Source organism: Myotis yumanensis, unplaced genomic scaffold (genome assembly GCF_028538775.1).
Source record: "Myotis yumanensis isolate MYYU_CA2020_CCGP unplaced genomic scaffold, mMyoYum1.0.hap1 SCAF_20, whole genome shotgun sequence".
Lineage (NCBI taxonomy): Eukaryota > Metazoa > Chordata > Mammalia > Chiroptera > Vespertilionidae > Myotis > Myotis yumanensis.
This window is the reverse complement of record NW_027223771.1, coordinates 18,927,163-18,949,937: the sequence shown is the minus strand read 5'-3', so window position 1 is coordinate 18,949,937 and position 22,775 is coordinate 18,927,163. Positions and strand designations below refer to the sequence as shown.

General features: G+C 51.7%; 4 pseudogenes; all 4 read left to right on the top strand.

Annotated features, from left to right (window-relative positions):
* The first annotated feature begins 8,538 nt into the window (after positions 1–8,538).
* LOC138998641 (E3 ubiquitin-protein ligase RBBP6 pseudogene) lies at positions 8,539–10,325 on the top strand (annotated as a pseudogene).
* A 2,242-nt stretch (positions 10,326–12,567) lies between these two features.
* Positions 12,568–15,017, top strand: LOC138998640 (E3 ubiquitin-protein ligase RBBP6 pseudogene; annotated as a pseudogene).
* Positions 15,018–16,600: 1,583 nt separating this feature from the next.
* LOC138998639 (E3 ubiquitin-protein ligase RBBP6 pseudogene) lies at positions 16,601–18,387 on the top strand (annotated as a pseudogene).
* A 2,243-nt stretch (positions 18,388–20,630) lies between these two features.
* On the top strand, positions 20,631–22,516 carry LOC138998638 (E3 ubiquitin-protein ligase RBBP6 pseudogene; annotated as a pseudogene).
* The last annotated feature ends 259 nt before the right edge of the window (positions 22,517–22,775 follow it).

Sequence of the window (22,775 nt, the reverse complement as noted above, 5' to 3'; positions counted from 1 at the left end):
TCAGGACTTTGAAATTCTCCAAGAGAGGAGGAGTCTGACTCAGAGACTGGCCGAAACCTCGTTGGGTTAGGAGGACCAGAGGCTGCATATTGAACTTATAGACTGCAGTTTGCTGGGCATAGGTCCAAGCCCAGTTGTATAGGAGTTAAGCTACCTGTGTACAGCAAAACAACTTTCTCCTGTGCCAGAATACATTTTAAGAAAATTGGACAGACTGTTTGTTGCTAGAAAGAAGAACTGGCTGCAATGCATGGCCCTGACAATGACCTGCAGAAAGTTGTATAATAAACTTAGATGACGCCTGCATCTTCATGGACATGGCTCCAGAGAGACAAGGACAATTTTGCCTTATATAAAAAGGTCAAGAGTAGACTTTAGTTACCTCCCTAAGATGTTTGTATAGCCCTACCATATCTCATGTTTAGTAGCAGAAGATTTAACTGCCTGAAGCAGCCATGGTGCCAATATTATGTTTCATTGTATTAATATGTCATATTAACCTTTGATTCTCTTATAGGTTTGAATATAGCTGTAGCTGCCAAGAGGGCAGGTGCCCAACTGGGCAAAGAAGAATACCCATCAGGTTTTGGTCTCTATTGAGAGACAGCTGACAGTTGGCAGCCTGTATACTGTCTTGCAGGCCTGTATGACTGTGCCAATGTCAGGGGTGGTACAAACCTCAACTGTAGAAAACTGGGGAAGGCCTGTTTGGAACAGAGGGAAGTAGTGAAATGGTAAGTACTGGCCCTTTGTTACAGGAATTACAAACCCTGTGAGGTTCTTTGTCATGTAAGACCCTGTAAGGAAATAAAGCTCCTTTAGTCCATTCGGAGAGAACAAGTCAAGGAAGGGGAGCCCTACTACAGGGACAGCTGTAACTATCTATTTAAATATAAACATATTGTAAATTTCTTCTTGCCATTTAAAGACGGTTATATTATTCTGAAGAGTCCATGAAAAGGGACTGGCAAGAAAAATCAGAAAATCTTAGAGCAGGTCAGTATGTTTTCTCCTTATATAATTCCTCTGGAATTTGGCAATGCTTAATAAATCATGGCAATACATTTCTTTACATAAATTCAATAAGACTGATTCCTAATCGTAATTTTATTAACAGAAAACTTTGACTGGAGTATCATGTTTTAAAGAGACCTGTCTGAACTCTAAAGATTTGAAGCCAATAAGAGTGCCACAGGAAAATCCTGATATCCTGCTTGGGAGCCCTGAAGATGACTGGCGCTGGAGCATCAGGCGCATGCCCTACCATCACTGGCGGTTGGTCAGAGTAGAAGGGGAGCAATAAGGACGCCTCTGCATCCCTGCGGAACCTCCACTCACTCTGGGCTGCAATGAGTAGGAGGGCTACTGAGATGGGCCTTAAAGCCTAGAGCGTGGGCTCAGGTGGAGTTGCTTCAGGTGAAGAATTCACCTAACTCAGCAGATACTGCAGGCAGGCCTGATGGCAGCTGGATGGCTTGGCTTCCTGGCCCTACAGGGCACATTAAGATTCAATCATGAAATTCCGGCAAAGGTAGTCAGTTACCATTCTTGTTGTGTTTATGCAAACATCAGGCCAAATTTAACACAGTAGATAAATTAGTCTTGATTTGGCTTTTTAATAACCATAAAGGAATTTTAAGGAGAAAAATCCTATTTCAATAGAGGTTGTTAAAACTGGAATGTTTTCTTTCCCTTCCACTAGACCATTCGTTATAGTTTTTCTCTGCCAGGTCACAAGCCCAGCTCCTTCTGTGCCCAGGACAGCAAGGAGCCTGACTGGAAGGTGACCTCTGACCAGACACACCCACTGCAGATCACCCTCAAGATAACAACGGACCTGGTCAATCAACCTGCTCCAAAGAATTCAGAGAACACCCTGCTGAATTCTCCTTACACTTTCTTTCTTATCTTCTCTTAAAGGCAAAATGCTCTGGTATTTCTGGATAATCATTGTTTTTATCTTTCTAGTAATTCTCATTTTGTCTTTTTATGAGTGCCGCAGGAACTCGAGGCTAGTCCCAGGAGGAGAACTCTTCTGCCCTTGCTGGAATACAGAAGCACCATAAAATTACTGCTTCCTACACAAAAAGAAACAAGATGAATAAAATAGGAGTTATCTGAGACCTGGGCTGCATGGGGGGTGGGGGGGTCTGGGAATGACTCCTTCCATTGACAGGACAACTGTTAATGCTACTAATGACCATAATTCCAGGACCATGTCTTCTAATTCTGTTAATTCGCTTTATCTCATCCAGTCTAGATGCCTTTAAACTTCAAATGGTCCTAAAAGCCAGAAGAATTCCCTACAAACCTCTCCAAGAGGAAGAAACGGGATGTTAACCCCTTGAAAGTCGCCCTTTTTCAGTAGGAAGTAGTAAAAGATCAGTCAACGCCCTTGTTCACCTTAATATCCGGTGGCTGTTGTACCACAAGGCTGAAAATCTTGTGGGACAAGGTGGGGGAACGTGAAGGAAAACCTCTATTCTGTAAAACTACTGTTTGGAATTCTCTGCTATTCTTTGAATGGCCTCTTATTCTGAAAAAGTAACTTTGCTTTCTAGCCTGCTTGAATAGTGGGGGAGATAAACTTAGCTATCTGACCTTGTAGGCCAGAGACTAGTCAGCCGTGGGCAAACTACGGCCCACGGGCCGGATCCGGCCCATTTGAAATGAATAAAATTTTTTAAAAAAAGACCGTACCCTTTTATATAATGATCTTTACTTTGAATTTATATTAGTTCACACAAACACTCCATCCATGCTTTTGTTCTGGCCCTCCGGTCCAGTTTAAGAACCCATTGTGGCCCTCGAGTCAAAAAGTTTGCCCACCCCTGGACTAGATACACCCAATGCCATGCCAGGTGCATTTTTTAATTGGATAGAACTGTATAGTTTTCAAGGCCGCTGCCAGCAAGCACACAAAGGGCTGGCTCTTCTATAAAAAGGGAAGTTCTGCTTATGGCTTTGCTTAGAATTTGGATTCATTTCCCTAGGCCCGCCGCGGTGAATAAAGTGTAACTCCAAAGTCTCAGAGCGCTGTTTGGTTCTTGTCCGGTTTTCCTGTAACACCACAACCACAAGGCACCCTGAGATCCCAGGTGTTTCATACTCCACAGTGACAGCTCAGCTTCCACAGGCCTCATCCCAGTGAAAATTCCAGCTTCTTCACCTGCCACTCACTCCTGTGACACCTTCACAGTCTCCACTGACAACACACAACTGACACTGCATGTCTTCCACTGCCCACCCTCCAGTGTGTCACCCAGGACCTCCACCAGCAGCAACAGCGCGCTGGGACACCTGGACTGCTGCAGGCCACACTCCACAGGGACACCAGCCCCGCCACCAGCCTCACGCTACTGTGACACCTGCATCCGCTCACTGTCTAGGAGCCCCACTGACGCCCAGGTCGCATGCCGCCATACCCCTGAGACACTTCCAGGGCTCCCCCTGCTGACCTCTGCTGTTACACCAAGGTCCCCCTGTGCAAGACCCTTTCTGTGCTGTCCATCCTCACCTGGGGCATTACTGTTGTTGCTTTTCAGAGACCATGGAAGAGGGAGGATGGAAGGGGGAGTGAGGCTGTGAGAGACAAACATTGATGCGAGAGGCACATCAACTGTTTGCCCGCTGTGCACGGCCCGACACAGGCTGTGGTACAAACCTAAAACCCAGGTGCATGCCCTGGATGTGGAATGGAACTCAGGATGCTTTGCTCTTGGGCCGACACAGTAACCACTGAGCCACAACACCAATGGCCAGGATCTATTTGGCCACGAACTTTAACTTCCAATATTTACTGTGACTCTCCCAGTACACCTGCAGATCACTGTACCATTTAATCTGAGGGATGTCACAGCCCAGGCTCCATGGGACACATTGGGTCCCCACGGCACACATCCCACGGTGAGTCTGCACACTTCACACCTGGATGCCCCAGATGTCAGACTGCACACATATCTGGGACAAGTTCAGCAGTTAACCAGCACACACTCCACTGTGATGCTGCAGGAATCCACTGCCTCCACTCCTGCATGTCACACAGGGTGGCACTCGCCCAACTCATGTTGACACTGCGCTGACCCCACTCTTTACACTGCACTGTGACATGTGAAGACTTCCACTACCCACATGGCACCAGAACTTCCACTCCTCCCCATATCTACACTCCACTCTGACACCAAAGGTTCCAACTGCCCACTCTCTACAGGACAACAAACAGCTCCCAGGCACAAAACTCCATGGTGACTCTCCAGAGACCACGATGCCATGCCCCACAGTGACACCCTCAGGCTCTCATTGCCCACATTCCCCTGTGGCACCAGAGGTATCTCACTGCCAGCACAGCACGGTGCCAGCCCAGGGATACACTGCCGCCTTCACACTGCCACGCACAGTGCCCCCCTGCAGACACAGCACCATGACACCCCCTGTCTCCCGCTGACCACCTGCTCTGACAATACTCAGAGCTCCCACGGCCACAGTCTTCTGTGAAACACTGGACCCAGCGCCCACAGTCATGGCTGACATTCCCACACACCATTCTGATGCATGTCTCCCAGCGCTTTTGCATCACTTTCAATCTGATGGGATTTTAATGTCCACTGTCCACTGTCCCACCACAGGGTCCCACACACACAGACACTCTTGGGAGACATTCCAGGATCACACTGCCAACACTCTAGAGCAGTGGTTCTCAACCTGTGGGTCGGGACCCTTTTGGGGGTTAAAACGACCCTTTCACAGGGGTCTCCTAAATACATCCTGCATATCAGATATTTACATTATGATTCATAACAGTAGCAAAACTACTGTTATGAAGTAGCAACGAAAATAATTTTATGGTTGGGTTTCACCACAACATGAGGAACTGTATGATAAGTGAAATAAGCCAGATAAAAATAAATATCACATAATCGCACTCATATGTGGGATATATGATCAACATAAACTGATGAACAAAAATAGATCCAGAGACAAATGGCAGGGGAAGTAGGGGGGTGTGGTTAGAGATCTACCAAAGAACTTGTATGCATGCATGTTAGCATAACCCATGGATACAGACACTGGGGTGGTAGGGGATTGCACTCAGGGGTGGGAATGGGTGAGGTCAATGGGGAGAAAACTTTAGAAACTATATAAACTATATGTAAAACTTTAGACAATTAAAATATAATAATACAAAAGTATATATATATATATATATATATATATATATATATATATATATTAAAAAAAAAAACCAATCCCATTTACCATCGCAAGAAAAAAATTAAGATACTTTGGAATAAATTTAACCAAGGAGGTAAGAAACCTGTACTCTGAAAACTCCAGAACATTGAAAAAATAGATAGAGGAAGATTTAAACAATTGAAAGAATATACCATGTTCATGGATAGGTAGAATCAACATCATTAATATGTCCATACTACCTAAAGCAACCTATGGATTAAATGCAATCCCTGTTAAAATACCAATGGCAAATTTCACAGATCTAGAACAAACACTCTAAAAATATAAACAAAACCAAAAAAGACCCTAAATAGCCACAGCATTCTTGAGAAAGAAGAACAAAGTTTGTGAAAACACATTACCAGATATCAAGTTATATAACAAAGACAATCTGGTCAAAACCACCTGGTACTGGCACAAGAATAGGCATATAGATCAATGGAACAGAACAGAGATGTCAGAAATAGATCCAAGACATTGTTCTCAATTAATATTTGACAAAGGTGGCAAGAGCATACAATGGAGTAAAGACAGTGTCATTTTAGGAAAACTGGAAAAGTTCATGCCAAAAAATGAAACTAGGCCCTCAACTTACACCATACACAGGAATAAACTTAACATAGATTAAATACCTAAATGTAAGTTGTGAAACTATAAAAAAATTTAGAAGAAAAGATAGGCAGCGAACTCTCAGACATGTCTCCTAGCAATATGTTTATGGATACATCCCTTAGGGCAGTGGTCAGCAAACTCATTAGAAACAACTCAATCATTGGCCATAGGGCCCCGCCAGCCTGCCCTCGGGAAGCAGCACGAGAGAGGACCTCTTCGCACGGAACTGCTGGTGCTTTTGCTGCTGTCCATCATCGTGCTCTCAGCGTCCAGCTGGTCATCCAATGCCTCGGTGCCCCTCAGCGAGTTGTAAGCCTCCAGCTGGGTGTCCAAATCCTCCGCAGGCATCTGCTGTTTGAACTGTGGCCAGTGCCCCAGCTGCCTCCTCGGGCGCCTCTCCAAGTGCCACTGCTGAAGCCACCAGATCCTCGGTTTCTGGTCATCCTGCCGCTGTTGACACTGTATAACGGCCTGCGCGGCGTGTCTGTGCGTGAGGTGAGGAACTGGATGTCGAGGGGGCGGCCATCTAAAGGGACGCCATTGTACTCTTTCATGGCATTCAGGGCGTCTGCCTTCCACTCAAAATGCACCTGGGCTGTACCCAGGCTGTGGCCACAGCGGTTGTAGTGGAAAGTGACTTCTTCAGAGGCCCGAACTGGGCAAACAGCTGCTGAATGTCCGCGTTGGCCACGCTGAAGTCCAGGTTAGACAGCAGCAGCTCCGCCCGGGTCACCAGGCCAGCACCCCTGTCGAAGCCCCTGAGGAAGCAGTCGTGTTGCCACTCCTGGGGAAACTGTCTCGGCCTGATGTGGGGCGCCGGCTGGTTCCTGCCTTGGCCGAGGGCCACTTCATATCAGGAATTCTCCCTTTACAAGGGGCCACTTGAGAAGTTTACTCGGGTGGACCAAGTCGTAGAAGTCGAAACATAGGTAGCAACACTCCAGAAAAACTTGCAACGAGAGACAGCCACAATCGGAAGCATAGCACAAAGTCAAGAGAAGGAGAACAACAGTGCTGCAGGAGATGGTAATGTAAATAAACGTAAGGAACATCGAAGGCAGAAGGAAAAGAAGGCCTTCTCAACACAGAGTTGTTAGAACGTTATGGAAAATCAAGAGAACCTACAAGTCCAGTGATGAGATGCCTCCCAGGCCCTCCCACAAAAAACATCCAAACACACACACACACACACACACACACACACAGAACAAAAAAACAAAGAAACTAAACAAAAACAAAACAAAAAAACCCCCAAAGCCCTCCTTAAAAAAAAATAAAAAAACTTAAAAAAATACCCACAACAACAACAAAAGAAAGAACCCCTTAGAAAACACCCTGATCCAGCTTTTCAATGCGCTGACTCTTTGGCAAGCTCAGATGACCAAGCCCCGACTTGGTATCTCAGCATGGGCCTGGCCATCAATCCAGAGAGGGAGAGCAGCGGCTAAGGGGGAGGGGGGGCGGGACAGTCGACCAGTTGGCCCGGCCCCAACGTAGTCTTTGGCTGTGGATAACAGAGATTGGGTTGACTGGTTCTGGGGCTGAAGTGCCCGACCTGCCCTCCGCTGGTCGAGAAGCACCAATGCAACCCTCCCTCTGGGGGAGGGCAGCCAGGTGATTGGACTTCCCCAGTTCTGGGAAGGGCAAGCAGGGGACTGTCTGTGAGAAGTCAGGGGGCTTGTCCTCGCCCCACCCCCCCACCCCCCCTCACCTCCCGGAGCCTGTCTAAATTTGTATTGTCCCCTCTTCAATCAAGAAAACGGCAATGTCCTCCACAAGCCCCAGGAATCGCTTTGGCGGGCCAGTGGCGCCCTCTGCTGGTGCTGGAGCGGTGACGCTTCCAGTCCTGAGGGCGGCTGATTGGTGCAGCCTGCAGCCAGCTGATTTGGCTCCTCCCACCACGCTCCCGGGCTATAAAAGAAAGCAGGGTCCGCTTGGCAGAGCTTCTCAGCCCTAGGCTTGTGGTCGTGGTCATCGTCCTCGATCTCCAAGAGAGCTTTCAGGGGAGAGATCTTGCCAAGACCCGGTGGTCCTGGGACAGAGAAGCCCCCGAAGCGCCTGGCTAGAACCTGGCTAGGCTGCTGATCCACGGTACGCTGTCTGCGTGTCGTTTCTTCTTTGGCAACTGCATCCACACCTTTGGCAACCCCTGGACCTGCTGCGGCTGGACCCCGCCATCTCGGGAGCCGCACCGGGCAGAACAGAAAGGAAGAACTGGTCTTTGCAGTTTCCGGGCCTGTTCTCGCCGTTCTGAGACTAGAGGCGAAGGGAGCGGAAGGTGAGAGAAGCGCGGAGCACTCGGGTGGGGCAGCGTCCCTGAGCCTCGGCGGCCGTGACAGGCCACCAAGGCCCCTGGCCGCCCATCCCCCCCCCCCCGCCCCACCCCCCGCGCGGCGCCTGGGTGGTGAGGCCCGCTGCAGGCTTGGTGGTGACGCAGTGCCCCTGGGCGGAGCCCCTGGCCCTCCCGCCCTGGTTCGCCCTCCAGCCCCTGAAGTGATTCTGCGCTCAGGGTGTGGATTGCGGTTCTCACGCCCTTGCTGTGGGGAGGGCGTGTTGAACCCGCGGCCTGCGGTCCTTCGGTGTCTTTCGGGTGTTCTTTGTACCGACATATTCTGCTCTTAAGTTGACAACTAGACATATCTTGAGCGTGTCCACGTCTCCGCGCCCGACCTTCGCTAGGAGTCCTTTGGCACCATGGCCTGTGTGCATTATAAATTCGCTTCCCAACTCAACTATGCCATCGCCACCTTTGATGGGCGGCACATCTCCCTCCGCGACCTCAAGAAGCTGATTATGGGGAGAGAGAAGCTGAAAGCTGCCAAGTGCGACCTGCAGATCACCAACGCGCAGACCGAGGAAGAATACACCGATGACAATGCTCTGATTCCTAAGAACGTGTCTGTAATTGTTAGAAGAATTCCTATTGGAGCTGTGATATCTACAAGCAAGGCGGACGCTAGACGGCCAACTGAACCAGTGATGGGCACTTCAACGGTCGCTGATGACTCTTCTGCATCGATGTCTCTGGCCCAGCTTACAAAGACTGCCAATCTGGCTGAAGCCAATGCTTCTGAAGAAGATAAAATTAAAGCCATGATGTGGCAATCTGCCCAGGCATACGGCCCCGTCAATTACATGAAGAAGCCTCTAGGTCCACCACCTCCATCTTATACCTGTTCCCGCTGTGGTAGACCCGGCCATTATATTCAGAACTGCCCCACAAAGGGGCGTGAACGCTTCGAACGTCGTCCTAGGATTAAAAGGAGCACTGGAATCCCCAGAAGTTTCATGGTGGAAGTGAAAGATCCTAACGTGAAAGGTGCAAAGCTCACCAACACTGGAACATATGCGATCCCGACTATAGAGGCAGAAGCATACGCAATTGGGAAGAAAGAAAGGCCACCTTTCTTCCCAGAGGAGCCCTCTTCGTCTTCTGAAAAGGACGACCCTATCCCAGACGAGTTGCTGTGTCCCATCTGCAAAGACATCGTGACTGATGCCGCTGTCATTCCCTGCTGTGCAAACAGCTACTGTGATGAGTGTATCAGAACAGCGCTCTTGGAATCAGAGGACCATACGTGCCCCACGTGTCATCAACATGATGTCTCTCCCGATGCTTTAATTGCCAATAAATTCTTGCGACAGGCTGTTATTAACTTCACCAATGGAACTGGTGGTTATGCAAAAAGACTGCGGAACCAGTTACCCCCACCGCCACCCCGGATACCGCCTCCGAGACCTCTCATTCAGCGGAATCTACAGCCTCTGCTGAGATCTCCAATATCAAGACCACAAGATCCTCCCAGGATTCCAGTGACGACTTCCTCAGGCCACCCGGCTCCCTCTATATCTTCCTTCACTTCTAATCAGTCTTCCTTAGCCCCTGCTGTGCCCGGAAATTCATCCACCCCAGTGCCTGGACCTGATATAACTGCAACGGTCTCCACATCAGTCCACTGGGAAAAGTCAGATGGGCCTCTCCGGGATTCCGAACATAAAACAGTGCGAGCCACAGCCCTTGCCTCAGAACATTCACAGGGAACCTCTTCCATAGCAATGACTGCCCTTGTGGAGGAGAAAGGTTACCCGGTGCCTGTGCTTGGAACCCCATCTTTGCTCGGACAGGCACCACCTGCTGGGTATAGCGTCCCTCCCCCCGGGTTCCCTCCAGCGCCAGCCAATTTGTCGACGCCTTGGGTATCATCAGGAGTGCAGACTGCTCACTCAAATACCATCCCAACAACACAAGCGCCACTTGGACCCGGGGAAGAATTCTACCCAGAGCAGCGACGGCTAAAAGGAGAGTCTACATATCCCTATGGTGGTTCCTCATACTCCAGAAGTCCTTCTACTTACTCTAAATCAAGATCTGGTTCAACGCGCTCACCTTCTTATTCTCGATCACCTAGCCGCTCACACTCTCGTTCCTATTCGCGATCACACCCATACCCCAGAAGGGGCAGAGGCAAGAGTCGAAATGACCGCCCAAGGTCTAGACCTCATGGATATCGTCGGTCTAGGTCAAGGTCACCACTATGTATGCGATGTCCTTCGCGAACAAGGTCCCCTCAAGCATTTAGGGGACAGTCTCCAAATAAACGGACTGTACCACAAGGGGAAACAGGACGTGCACATTTTAATAGATACAGTAAAGTTCCACCACCATATGACAGAAAAGCTTATTACGGGAGGAGTGTTGACTTTAGAGACCCATTTGAAAACGAGCATTACCGAGAGTGGGAGAGAAAATACAGAGAGTGGTATGAAAAATACGACAGAGGTTATGCTGCTGGAGCACAGCCTCGAGCGTCAGCAAATGGAGAGAACTGGCCTCCAGAGAGCTTCTCACCACTTCATATCAGGAATTCTCCCTTGACAAGGGGCCACAGAGAAGTTGACTCTGGTGGACAAAGTCGTAGACGTCGAAACACACGTGGTAGCAACTCTCCAGAAAAGCTTGCAACGAGAGACAGCCACAATCGGAAGCATAGCACAAAGTCAAGAGAAGGAGAGCGACAGTGCTGCAGGAGACGGTAAAGGAAGCAAACATAAGGAACATCGAAGGCGGAAGGAAGCGAACACCTTCTCGACACAGAGTTGTGAGAACCTTATGGAAAATCAAGAGAACCTACAAGTCCAGGGATGAGATGCCTCCCAGGCCCTCCCACAGAAAACATCCAAACACACACAAACACACACACACACACACACACACACACACACACAGAACAAAAAAACGAAAATAAACAACAACAACAAAAAAAAAACAACAAAAAAAACCCCAAAGCCCTCCTTAAAAAAAAATAAAAAAACTTAAAAAAATACCCACAACAACAACAAAAGAAAGAACCCCTTAGAAAACACCCTGATCCAGCTTTTCAATGCGCTGACGCTTTGGCAAGCCCAGATGGCCAGGCCCGGACTTGGTATCTCAGCATGGGCCTGGCCATCAATCCAGAGAGGGAGAGCAGCGGCTAAGGGGGAGGGGGGGCGGGACAGTCGACCAGTTGGCCCGGCCCCAACGTAGTCTTTGGCTGTGGATAACAGAGATTGGGTTGACTGGTTCTGGGGCTGAAGTGCCCGACCTGCCCTCCGCTGGTCGAGAAGCACCAATGCAACCCTCCCTCTGGGGGAGGGCAGCCAGGTGATTGGACTTCCCCAGTTCTGGGAAGGGCAAGCAGGGGACTGTCTGTGAGAAGTCAGGGGGCTTGTCCTCGCCCCACCCCCCCACCCCCCCTCACCTCCCGGAGCCTGTCTAAATTTGTATTGTCCCCTCTTCAATCAAGAAAACGGCAATGTCCTCCACAAGCCCCAGGAATCGCTTTGGCGGGCCAGTGGCGCCCTCTGCTGGTGCTGGAGCGGTGACGCTTCCAGTCCTGAGGGCGGCTGATTGGTGCAGCCTGCAGCCAGCTGATTTGGCTCCTCCCACCACGCTCCCGGGCTATAAAAGAAAGCAGGGTCCGCTTGGCAGAGCTTCTCAGCCCTAGGCTTGTGGTCGTGGTCATCGTCCTCGATCTCCAAGAGAGCTTTCAGGGGAGAGATCTTGCCAAGACCCGGTGGTCCTGGGACAGAGAAGCCCCCGAAGCGCCTGGCTAGAACCTGGCTAGGCTGCTGATCCACGGTACGCTGTCTGCGTGTCGTTTCTTCTTTGGCAACTGCATCCACACCTTTGGCAACCCCTGGACCTGCTGCGGCTGGACCCCGCCATCTCGGGAGCCGCACCGGGCAGAACAGAAAGGAAGAACTGGTCTTTGCAGTTTCCGGGCCTGTTCTCGCCGTTCTGAGACTAGAGGCGAAGGGAGCGGAAGGTGAGAGAAGCGCGGAGCACTCGGGTGGGGCAGCGTCCCTGAGCCTCGGCGGCCGTGACAGGCCACCAAGGCCCCTGGCCGCCCATCCCCCCCCCCCGCCCCACCCCCCGCGCGGCGCCTGGGTGGTGAGGCCCGCTGCAGGCTTGGTGGTGACGCAGTGCCCCTGGGCGGAGCCCCTGGCCCTCCCGCCCTGGTTCGCCCTCCAGCCCCTGAAGTGATTCTGCGCTCAGGGTGTGGATTGCGGTTCTCACGCCCTTGCTGTGGGGAGGGCGTGTTGAACCCGCGGCCTGCGGTCCTTCGGTGTCTTTCGGGTGTTCTTTGTACCGACATATTCTGCTCTTAAGTTGACAACTAGACATATCTTGAGCGTGTCCACGTCTCCGCGCCCGACCTTCGCTAGGAGTCCTTTGGCACCATGGCCTGTGTGCATTATAAATTCGCTTCCCAACTCAACTATGCCATCGCCACCTTTGATGGGCGGCACATCTCCCTCCGCGACCTCAAGAAGCTGATTATGGGGAGAGAGAAGCTGAAAGCTGCCAAGTGCGACCTGCAGATCACCAACGCGCAGACCGAGGAAGAATACACCGATGACAATGCTCTGATTCCTAAGAACGTGTCTGTAATTGTTAGAAGAATTCCTATTGGAGCTGTGATATCTACAAGCAAGGCGGACGCTAGACGGCCAACTGAACCAGTGATGGGCACTTCAACGGTCGCTGATGACTCTTCTGCATCGATGTCTCTGGCCCAGCTTACAAAGACTGCCAATCTGGCTGAAGCCAATGCTTCTGAAGAAGATAAAATTAAAGCCATGATGTGGCAATCTGCCCAGGCATACGGCCCCGTCAATTACATGAAGAAGCCTCTAGGTCCACCACCTCCATCTTATACCTGTTCCCGCTGTGGTAGACCCGGCCATTATATTCAGAACTGCCCCACAAAGGGGCGTGAACGCTTCGAACGTCGTCCTAGGATTAAAAGGAGCACTGGAATCCCCAGAAGTTTCATGGTGGAAGTGAAAGATCCTAACGTGAAAGGTGCAAAGCTCACCAACACTGGAACATATGCGATCCCGACTATAGAGGCAGAAGCATACGCAATTGGGAAGAAAGAAAGGCCACCTTTCTTCCCAGAGGAGCCCTCTTCGTCTTCTGAAAAGGACGACCCTATCCCAGACGAGTTGCTGTGTCCCATCTGCAAAGACATCGTGACTGATGCCGCTGTCATTCCCTGCTGTGCAAACAGCTACTGTGATGAGTGTATCAGAACAGCGCTCTTGGAATCAGAGGACCATACGTGCCCCACGTGTCATCAACATGATGTCTCTCCCGATGCTTTAATTGCCAATAAATTCTTGCGACAGGCTGTTATTAACTTCACCAATGGAACTGGTGGTTATGCAAAAAGACTGCGGAACCAGTTACCCCCACCGCCACCCCGGATACCGCCTCCGAGACCTCTCATTCAGCGGAATCTACAGCCTCTGCTGAGATCTCCAATATCAAGACCACAAGATCCTCCCAGGATTCCAGTGACGACTTCCTCAGGCCACCCGGCTCCCTCTATATCTTCCTTCACTTCTAATCAGTCTTCCTTAGCCCCTGCTGTGCCCGGAAATTCATCCACCCCAGTGCCTGGACCTGATATAACTGCAACGGTCTCCACATCAGTCCACTGGGAAAAGTCAGATGGGCCTCTCCGGGATTCCGAACATAAAACAGTGCGAGCCACAGCCCTTGCCTCAGAACATTCACAGGGAACCTCTTCCATAGCAATGACTGCCCTTGTGGAGGAGAAAGGTTACCCGGTGCCTGTGCTTGGAACCCCATCTTTGCTCGGACAGGCACCACCTGCTGGGTATAGCGTCCCTCCCCCCGGGTTCCCTCCAGCGCCAGCCAATTTGTCGACGCCTTGGGTATCATCAGGAGTGCAGACTGCTCACTCAAATACCATCCCAACAACACAAGCGCCACTTGGACCCGGGGAAGAATTCTACCCAGAGCAGCGACGGCTAAAAGGAGAGTCTACATATCCCTATGGTGGTTCCTCATACTCCAGAAGTCCTTCTACTTACTCTAAATCAAGATCTGGTTCAACGCGCTCACCTTCTTATTCTCGATCACCTAGCCGCTCACACTCTCGTTCCTATTCGCGATCACACCCATACCCCAGAAGGGGCAGAGGCAAGAGTCGAAATGACCGCCCAAGGTCTAGACCTCATGGATATCGTCGGTCTAGGTCAAGGTCACCACTATGTATGCGATGTCCTTCGCGAACAAGGTCCCCTCAAGCATTTAGGGGACAGTCTCCAAATAAACGGACTGTACCACAAGGGGAAACAGGACGTGCACATTTTAATAGATACAGTAAAGTTCCACCACCATATGACAGAAAAGCTTATTACGGGAGGAGTGTTGACTTTAGAGACCCATTTGAAAACGAGCATTACCGAGAGTGGGAGAGAAAATACAGAGAGTGGTATGAAAAATACGACAGAGGTTATGCTGCTGGAGCACAGCCTCGAGCGTCAGCAAATGGAGAGAACTGGCCTCCAGAGAGCTTCTCACCACTTCATATCAGGAATTCTCCCTTGACAAGGGGCCACAGAGAAGTTGACTCTGGTGGACAAAGTCGTAGACGTCGAAACACACGTGGTAGCAACTCTCCAGAAAAGCTTGCAACGAGAGACAGCCACAATCGGAAGCATAGCACAAAGTCAAGAGAAGGAGAGCGAGTGCTGCAGGAGACGGTAAAGGAAGCAAACATAAGGAACATCGAAGGCGGAAGGAAGCGAACACCTTCTCGACACAGAGTTGTGAGAACCTTATGGAAAATCAAGAGAACCTACAAGTCCAGGGATGAGATGCCTCCCAGGCCCTCCCACAGAAAACATCCAAACACACACAAACACACACACACACACACACACACACACACACACACAGAACAAAAAAACGAAAATAAACAACAACAACAAAAAAAAAACAACAAAAAAAAACCCCAAAGCCCTCCTTAAAAAAAAATAAAAAAACTTAAAAAAATACCCACAACAACAACAAAAGAAAGAACCCCTTAGAAAACACCCTGATCCAGCTTTTCAATGCGCTGACGCTTTGGCAAGCCCAGATGGCCAGGCCCGGACTTGGTATCTCAGCATGGGCCTGGCCATCAATCCAGAGAGGGAGAGCAGCGGCTAAGGGGGAGGGGGGGCGGGACAGTCGACCAGTTGGCCCGGCCCCAACGTAGTCTTTGGCTGTGGATAACAGAGATTGGGTTGACTGGTTCTGGGGCTGAAGTGCCCGACCTGCCCTCCGCTGGTCGAGAAGCACCAATGCAACCCTCCCTCTGGGGGAGGGCAGCCAGGTGATTGGACTTCCCCAGTTCTGGGAAGGGCAAGCAGGGGACTGTCTGTGAGAAGTCAGGGGGCTTGTCCTCGCCCCACCCCCCCACCCCCCCTCACCTCCCGGAGCCTGTCTAAATTTGTATTGTCCCCTCTTCAATCAAGAAAACGGCAATGTCCTCCACAAGCCCCAGGAATCGCTTTGGCGGGCCAGTGGCGCCCTCTGCTGGTGCTGGAGCGGTGACGCTTCCAGTCCTGAGGGCGGCTGATTGGTGCAGCCTGCAGCCAGCTGATTTGGCTCCTCCCACCACGCTCCCGGGCTATAAAAGAAAGCAGGGTCCGCTTGGCAGAGCTTCTCAGCCCTAGGCTTGTGGTCGTGGTCATCGTCCTCGATCTCCAAGAGAGCTTTCAGGGGAGAGATCTTGCCAAGACCCGGTGGTCCTGGGACAGAGAAGCCCCCGAAGCGCCTGGCTAGAACCTGGCTAGGCTGCTGATCCACGGTACGCTGTCTGCGTGTCGTTTCTTCTTTGGCAACTGCATCCACACCTTTGGCAACCCCTGGACCTGCTGCGGCTGGACCCCGCCATCTCGGGAGCCGCACCGGGCAGAACAGAAAGGAAGAACTGGTCTTTGCAGTTTCCGGGCCTGTTCTCGCCGTTCTGAGACTAGAGGCGAAGGGAGCGGAAGGTGAGAGAAGCGCGGAGCACTCGGGTGGGGCAGCGTCCCTGAGCCTCGGCGGCCGTGACAGGCCACCAAGGCCCCTGGCCGCCCATCCCCCCCCCCCCCCGCCCCACCCCCCGCGCGGCGCCTGGGTGGTGAGGCCCGCTGCAGGCTTGGTGGTGACGCAGTGCCCCTGGGCGGAGCCCCTGGCCCTCCCGCCCTGGTTCGCCCTCCAGCCCCTGAAGTGATTCTGCGCTCAGGGTGTGGATTGCGGTTCTCACGCCCTTGCTGTGGGGAGGGCGTGTTGAACCCGCGGCCTGCGGTCCTTCGGTGTCTTTCGGGTGTTCTTTGTACCGACATATTCTGCTCTTAAGTTGACAACTAGACATATCTTGAGCGTGTCCACGTCTCCGCGCCCGACCTTCGCTAGGAGTCCTTTGGCACCATGGCCTGTGTGCATTATAAATTCGCTTCCCAACTCAACTATGCCATCGCCACCTTTGATGGGCGGCACATCTCCCTCCGCGACCTCAAGAAGCTGATTATGGGGAGAGAGAAGCTGAAAGCTGCCAAGTGCGACCTGCAGATCACCAACGCGCAGACCGAGGAAGAATACACCGATGACAATGCTCTGATTCCTAAGAACGTGTCTGTAATTGTTAGAAGAATTCCTATTGGAGCTGTGATATCTACAAGCAAGGCGGACGCTAGACGGCCAACTGAACCAGTGATGGGCACTTCAACGGTCGCTGATGACTCTTCTGCATCGATGTCTCTGGCCCAGCTTACAAAGACTGCCAATCTGGCTGAAGCCAATGCTTCTGAAGAAGATAAAATTAAAGCCATGATGTGGCAATCTGCCCAGGCATACGGCCCCGTCAATTACATGAAGAAGCCTCTAGGTCCACCACCTCCATCTTATACCTGTTCCCGCTGTGGTAGACCCGGCCATTATATTCAGAACTGCCCCACAAAGGGGCGTGAACGCTTCGAACGTCGTCCTAGGATTAAAAGGAGCACTGGAATCCCCAGAAGTTTCATGGTGGAAGTGAAAGATCCTAACGTGAAAGGTGCAAAGCTCACCAACACTGGAACATATGCGATCCCGACTATAGAGGCAGAAGCATACGCAATTGGGAAGAAAGAAAGGCCACCTTTCTTCCCAGAGGAGCCCTCTTCGTCTTCTGAAAAGGACGACCCTATCCCAGACGAGTTGCTGTGTCCCATCTGCAAAGACATCGTGACTGATGCCGCTGTCATTCCCTGCTGTGCAAACAGCTACTGTGATGAGTGTATCAGAACAGCGCTCTTGGAATCAGAGGACCATACGTGCCCCACGTGTCATCAACATGATGTCTCTCCCGATGCTTTAATTGCCAATAAATTCTTGCGACAGGCTGTTATTAACTTCACCAATGGAACTGGTGGTTATGCAAAAAGACTGCGGAACCAGTTACCCCCACCGCCACCCCGGATACCGCCTCCGAGACCTCTCATTCAGCGGAATCTACAGCCTCTGCTGAGATCTCCAATATCAAGACCACAAGATCCTCCCAGGATTCCAGTGACGACTTCCTCAGGCCACCCGGCTCCCTCTATATCTTCCTTCACTTCTAATCAGTCTTCCTTAGCCCCTGCTGTGCCCGGAAATTCATCCACCCCAGTGCCTGGACCTGATATAACTGCAACGGTCTCCACATCAGTCCACTGGGAAAAGTCAGATGGGCCTCTCCGGGATTCCGAACATAAAACAGTGCGAGCCACAGCCCTTGCCTCAGAACATTCACAGGGAACCTCTTCCATAGCAATGACTGCCCTTGTGGAGGAGAAAGGTTACCCGGTGCCTGTGCTTGGAACCCCATCTTTGCTCGGACAGGCACCACCTGCTGGGTATAGCGTCCCTCCCCCCGGGTTCCCTCCAGCGCCAGCCAATTTGTCGACGCCTTGGGTATCATCAGGAGTGCAGACTGCTCACTCAAATACCATCCCAACAACACAAGCGCCACTTGGACCCGGGGAAGAATTCTACCCAGAGCAGCGACGGCTAAAAGGAGAGTCTACATATCCCTATGGTGGTTCCTCATACTCCAGAAGTCCTTCTACTTACTCTAAATCAAGATCTGGTTCAACGCGCTCACCTTCTTATTCTCGATCACCTAGCCGCTCACACTCTCGTTCCTATTCGCGATCACACCCATACCCCAGAAGGGGCAGAGGCAAGAGTCGAAATGACCGCCCAAGGTCTAGACCTCATGGATATCGTCGGTCTAGGTCAAGGTCACCACTATGTATGCGATGTCCTTCGCGAACAAGGTCCCCTCAAGCATTTAGGGGACAGTCTCCAAATAAACGGACTGTACCACAAGGGGAAACAGGACGTGCACATTTTAATAGATACAGTAAAGTTCCACCACCATATGACAGAAAAGCTTATTACGGGAGGAGTGTTGACTTTAGAGACCCATTTGAAAACGAGCATTACCGAGAGTGGGAGAGAAAATACAGAGAGTGGTATGAAAAATACGACAGAGGTTATGCTGCTGGAGCACAGCCTCGAGCGTCAGCAAATGGAGAGAACTGGCCTCCAGAGAGCTTCTCACCACTTCATATCAGGAATTCTCCCTTGACAAGGGGCCACAGAGAAGTTGACTCTGGTGGACAAAGTCGTAGACGTCGAAACACACGTGGTAGCAACTCTCCAGAAAAGCTTGCAACGAGAGACAGCCACAATCGGAAGCATAGCACAAAGTCAAGAGAAGGAGAGCGACAGTGCTGCAGGAGACGGTAAAGGAAGCAAACATAAGGAACATCGAAGGCGGAAGGAAGCGAACACCTTCTCGACACAGAGTTGTGAGAACCTTATGGAAAATCAAGAGAACCTACAAGTCCAGGGATGAGATGCCTCCCAGGCCCTCCCACAGAAAACATCCAAACACACACAAACACACACACACACACACACACACACACACAGAACAAAAAAACGAAAATAAACAACAACAACAAAAAAAAAACAACAAAAAAAAACCCCAAAGCCCTCCTTAAAAAAAAATAAAAAAACTTAAAAAAATACCCACAACAACAACAAAAGAAAGAACCCCTTAGAAAACACCCTGATCCAGCTTTTCAATGCGCTGACGCTTTGGCAAGCCCAGATGGCCAGGCCCGGACTTGGTATCTCAGCATGGGCCTGGCCATCAATCCAGAGAGGGAGAGCAGCGGCTAAGGGGGAGGGGGGGCGGGACAGTCGACCAGTTGGCCCGGCCCCAACGTAGTCTTTGGCTGTGGATAACAGAGATTGGGTTGACTGGTTCTGGGGCTGAAGTGCCCGACCTGCCCTCCGCTGGTCGAGAAGCACCAATGCAACCCTCCCTCTGGGGGAGGGCAGCCAGGTGATTGGACTTCCCCAGTTCTGGGAAGGGCAAGCAGGGGACTGTCTGTGAGAAGTCAGGGGGCTTGTCCTCGCCCCACCCCCCCACCCCCCCTCACCTCCCGGAGCCTGTCTAAATTTGTATTGTCCCCTCTTCAATCAAGAAAACGGCAATGTCCTCCACAAGCCCCAGGAATCGCTTTGGCGGGCTAGTGGCGCCCTCTGCTGGTGCTGGAGCGGTGACGCTTCCAGTCCTGCGGGCGGCTGATTGGTGCAGCCTGCAGCCAGCTGATTTGGCTCCTCCCACCACGCTCCCGGGCTATAAAAGAAAGCAGGGTCCTCTTGGCAGAGCTTCTCAGCCCTAGGCTTGTGGTCGTGGTCATCGTCCTCGATCTCCAAGAGAGCTTTCAGGGGAGAGATCTTGCCAAGACCCGGTGGTCCTGGGACAGAGAAGCCCCCAAAGCGCCTGGCTAGAACCTGGCTAGGCTGCTGATCCACGGTACGCTGTCTGCGTGTCGTTTCTTCTTTGGCAACTGCATCCACACCTTTGGCAACCCCTGGACCTGCTGCGGCTGGACCCCGCCATCTCGGGAGCCGCACCGGGCAGAACAGAAAGGAAGAACTGGTCTTTGCAGTTTCCGGGCCTGTTCTCGCCGTTCTGAGACTAGAGGCGAAGGGAGCGGAAGGTGAGAGAAGCGCGGAGCACTCGGGTGGGGCAGCGTCCCTGAGCCTCGGCGGCCGTGACAGGCCACCAAGGCCCCTGGCCGCCCAACCGCCCCCCCCCCCCGCCCCACCCCCCGCGCGGCGCCTGGGTGGTGAGGCCCGCTGCAGGCTTGGTGGTGACGCAGTGCCCCTGGGCGGAGCCCCTGGCCCTCCCGCCCTGGTTCGCCCTCCAGCCCCTGAAGTGATTCTGCGCTCAGGGTGTGGATTGCGGTTCTCACGCCCTTGCTGTGGGGAGGGCGTGTTGAACCCGCGGCCTGCGGTCCTTCGGTGTCTTTCGGGTGTTCTTTGTACCGACATATTCTGCTCTTAAGTTGACAACTAGACATATCTTGAGCGTGTCCACGTCTCCGCGCCCGACCTTCGCTAGGAGTCCTTTGGCACCATGGCCTGTGTGCATTATAAATTCGCTTCCCAACTCAACTATGCCATCGCCACCTTTGATGGGCGGCACATCTCCCTCCGCGACCTCAAGAAGCTGATTATGGGGAGAGAGAAGCTGAAAGCTGCCAAGTGCGACCTGCAGATCACCAACGCGCAGACCGAGGAAGAATACACCGATGACAATGCTCTGATTCCTAAGAACGTGTCTGTAATTGTTAGAAGAATTCCTATTGGAGCTGTGATATCTACAAGCAAGGCGGACGCTAGACGGCCAACTGAACCAGTGATGGGCACTTCAACGGTCGCTGATGACTCTTCTGCATCGATGTCTCTGGCCCAGCTTACAAAGACTGCCAATCTGGCTGAAGCCAATGCTTCTGAAGAAGATAAAATTAAAGCCATGATGTGGCAATCTGCCCAGGCATACGGCCCCGTCAATTACATGAAGAAGCCTCTAGGTCCACCACCTCCATCTTATACCTGTTCCCGCTGTGGTAGACCCGGCCATTATATTCAGAACTGCCCCACAAAGGGGCGTGAACGCTTCGAACGTCGTCCTAGGATTAAAAGGAGCACTGGAATCCCCAGAAGTTTCATGGTGGAAGTGAAAGATCCTAACGTGAAAGGTGCAAAGCTCACCAACACTGGAACATATGCGATCCCGACTATAGAGGCAGAAGCATACGCAATTGGGAAGAAAGAAAGGCCACCTTTCTTCCCAGAGGAGCCCTCTTCGTCTTCTGAAAAGGACGACCCTATCCCAGACGAGTTGCTGTGTCCCATCTGCAAAGACATCGTGACTGATGCCGCTGTCATTCCCTGCTGTGCAAACAGCTACTGTGATGAGTGTATCAGAACAGCGCTCTTGGAATCAGAGGACCATACGTGCCCCACGTGTCATCAACATGATGTCTCTCCCGATGCTTTAATTGCCAATAAATTCTTGCGACAGGCTGTTATTAACTTCACCAATGGAACTGGTGGTTATGCAAAAAGACTGCGGAACCAGTTACCCCCACCGCCACCCCGGATACCGCCTCCGAGACCTCTCATTCAGCGGAATCTACAGCCTCTGCTGAGATCTCCAATATCAAGACCACAAGATCCTCCCAGGATTCCAGTGACGACTTCCTCAGGCCACCCGGCTCCCTCTATATCTTCCTTCACTTCTAATCAGTCTTCCTTAGCCCCTGCTGTGCCCGGAAATTCATCCACCCCAGTGCCTGGACCTGATATAACTGCAACGGTCTCCACATCAGTCCACTGGGAAAAGTCAGATGGGCCTCTCCGGGATTCCGAACATAAAACAGTGCGAGCCACAGCCCTTGCCTCAGAACATTCACAGGGAACCTCTTCCATAGCAATGACTGCCCTTGTGGAGGAGAAAGGTTACCCGGTGCCTGTGCTTGGAACCCCATCTTTGCTCGGACAGGCACCACCTGCTGGGTATAGCGTCCCTCCCCCCGGGTTCCCTCCAGCGCCAGCCAATTTGTCGACGCCTTGGGTATCATCAGGAGTGCAGACTGCTCACTCAAATACCATCCCAACAACACAAGCGCCACTTGGACCCGGGGAAGAATTCTACCCAGAGCAGCGACGGCTAAAAGGAGAGTCTACATATCCCTATGGTGGTTCCTCATACTCCAGAAGTCCTTCTACTTACTCTAAATCAAGATCTGGTTCAACGCGCTCACCTTCTTATTCTCGATCACCTAGCCGCTCACACTCTCGTTCCTATTCGCGATCACACCCATACCCCAGAAGGGGCAGAGGCAAGAGTCGAAATGACCGCCCAAGGTCTAGACCTCATGGATATCGTCGGTCTAGGTCAAGGTCACCACTATGTACGCGATGTCCTTCGCGAACAAGGTCCCCTCAAGCATTTAGGGGACAGTCTCCAAATAAACGGACTGTACCACAAGGGGAAACAGGACGTGCACATTTTAATAGATACAGTAAAGTTCCACCACCATATGACAGAAAAGCTTATTACGGGAGGAGTGTTGACTTTAGAGACCCATTTGAAAACGAGCATTACCGAGAGTGGGAGAGAAAATACAGAGAGTGGTATGAAAAATACGACAGAGGTTATGCTGCTGGAGCACAGCCTCGAGCGTCAGCAAATGGAGAGAACTGGCCTCCAGAG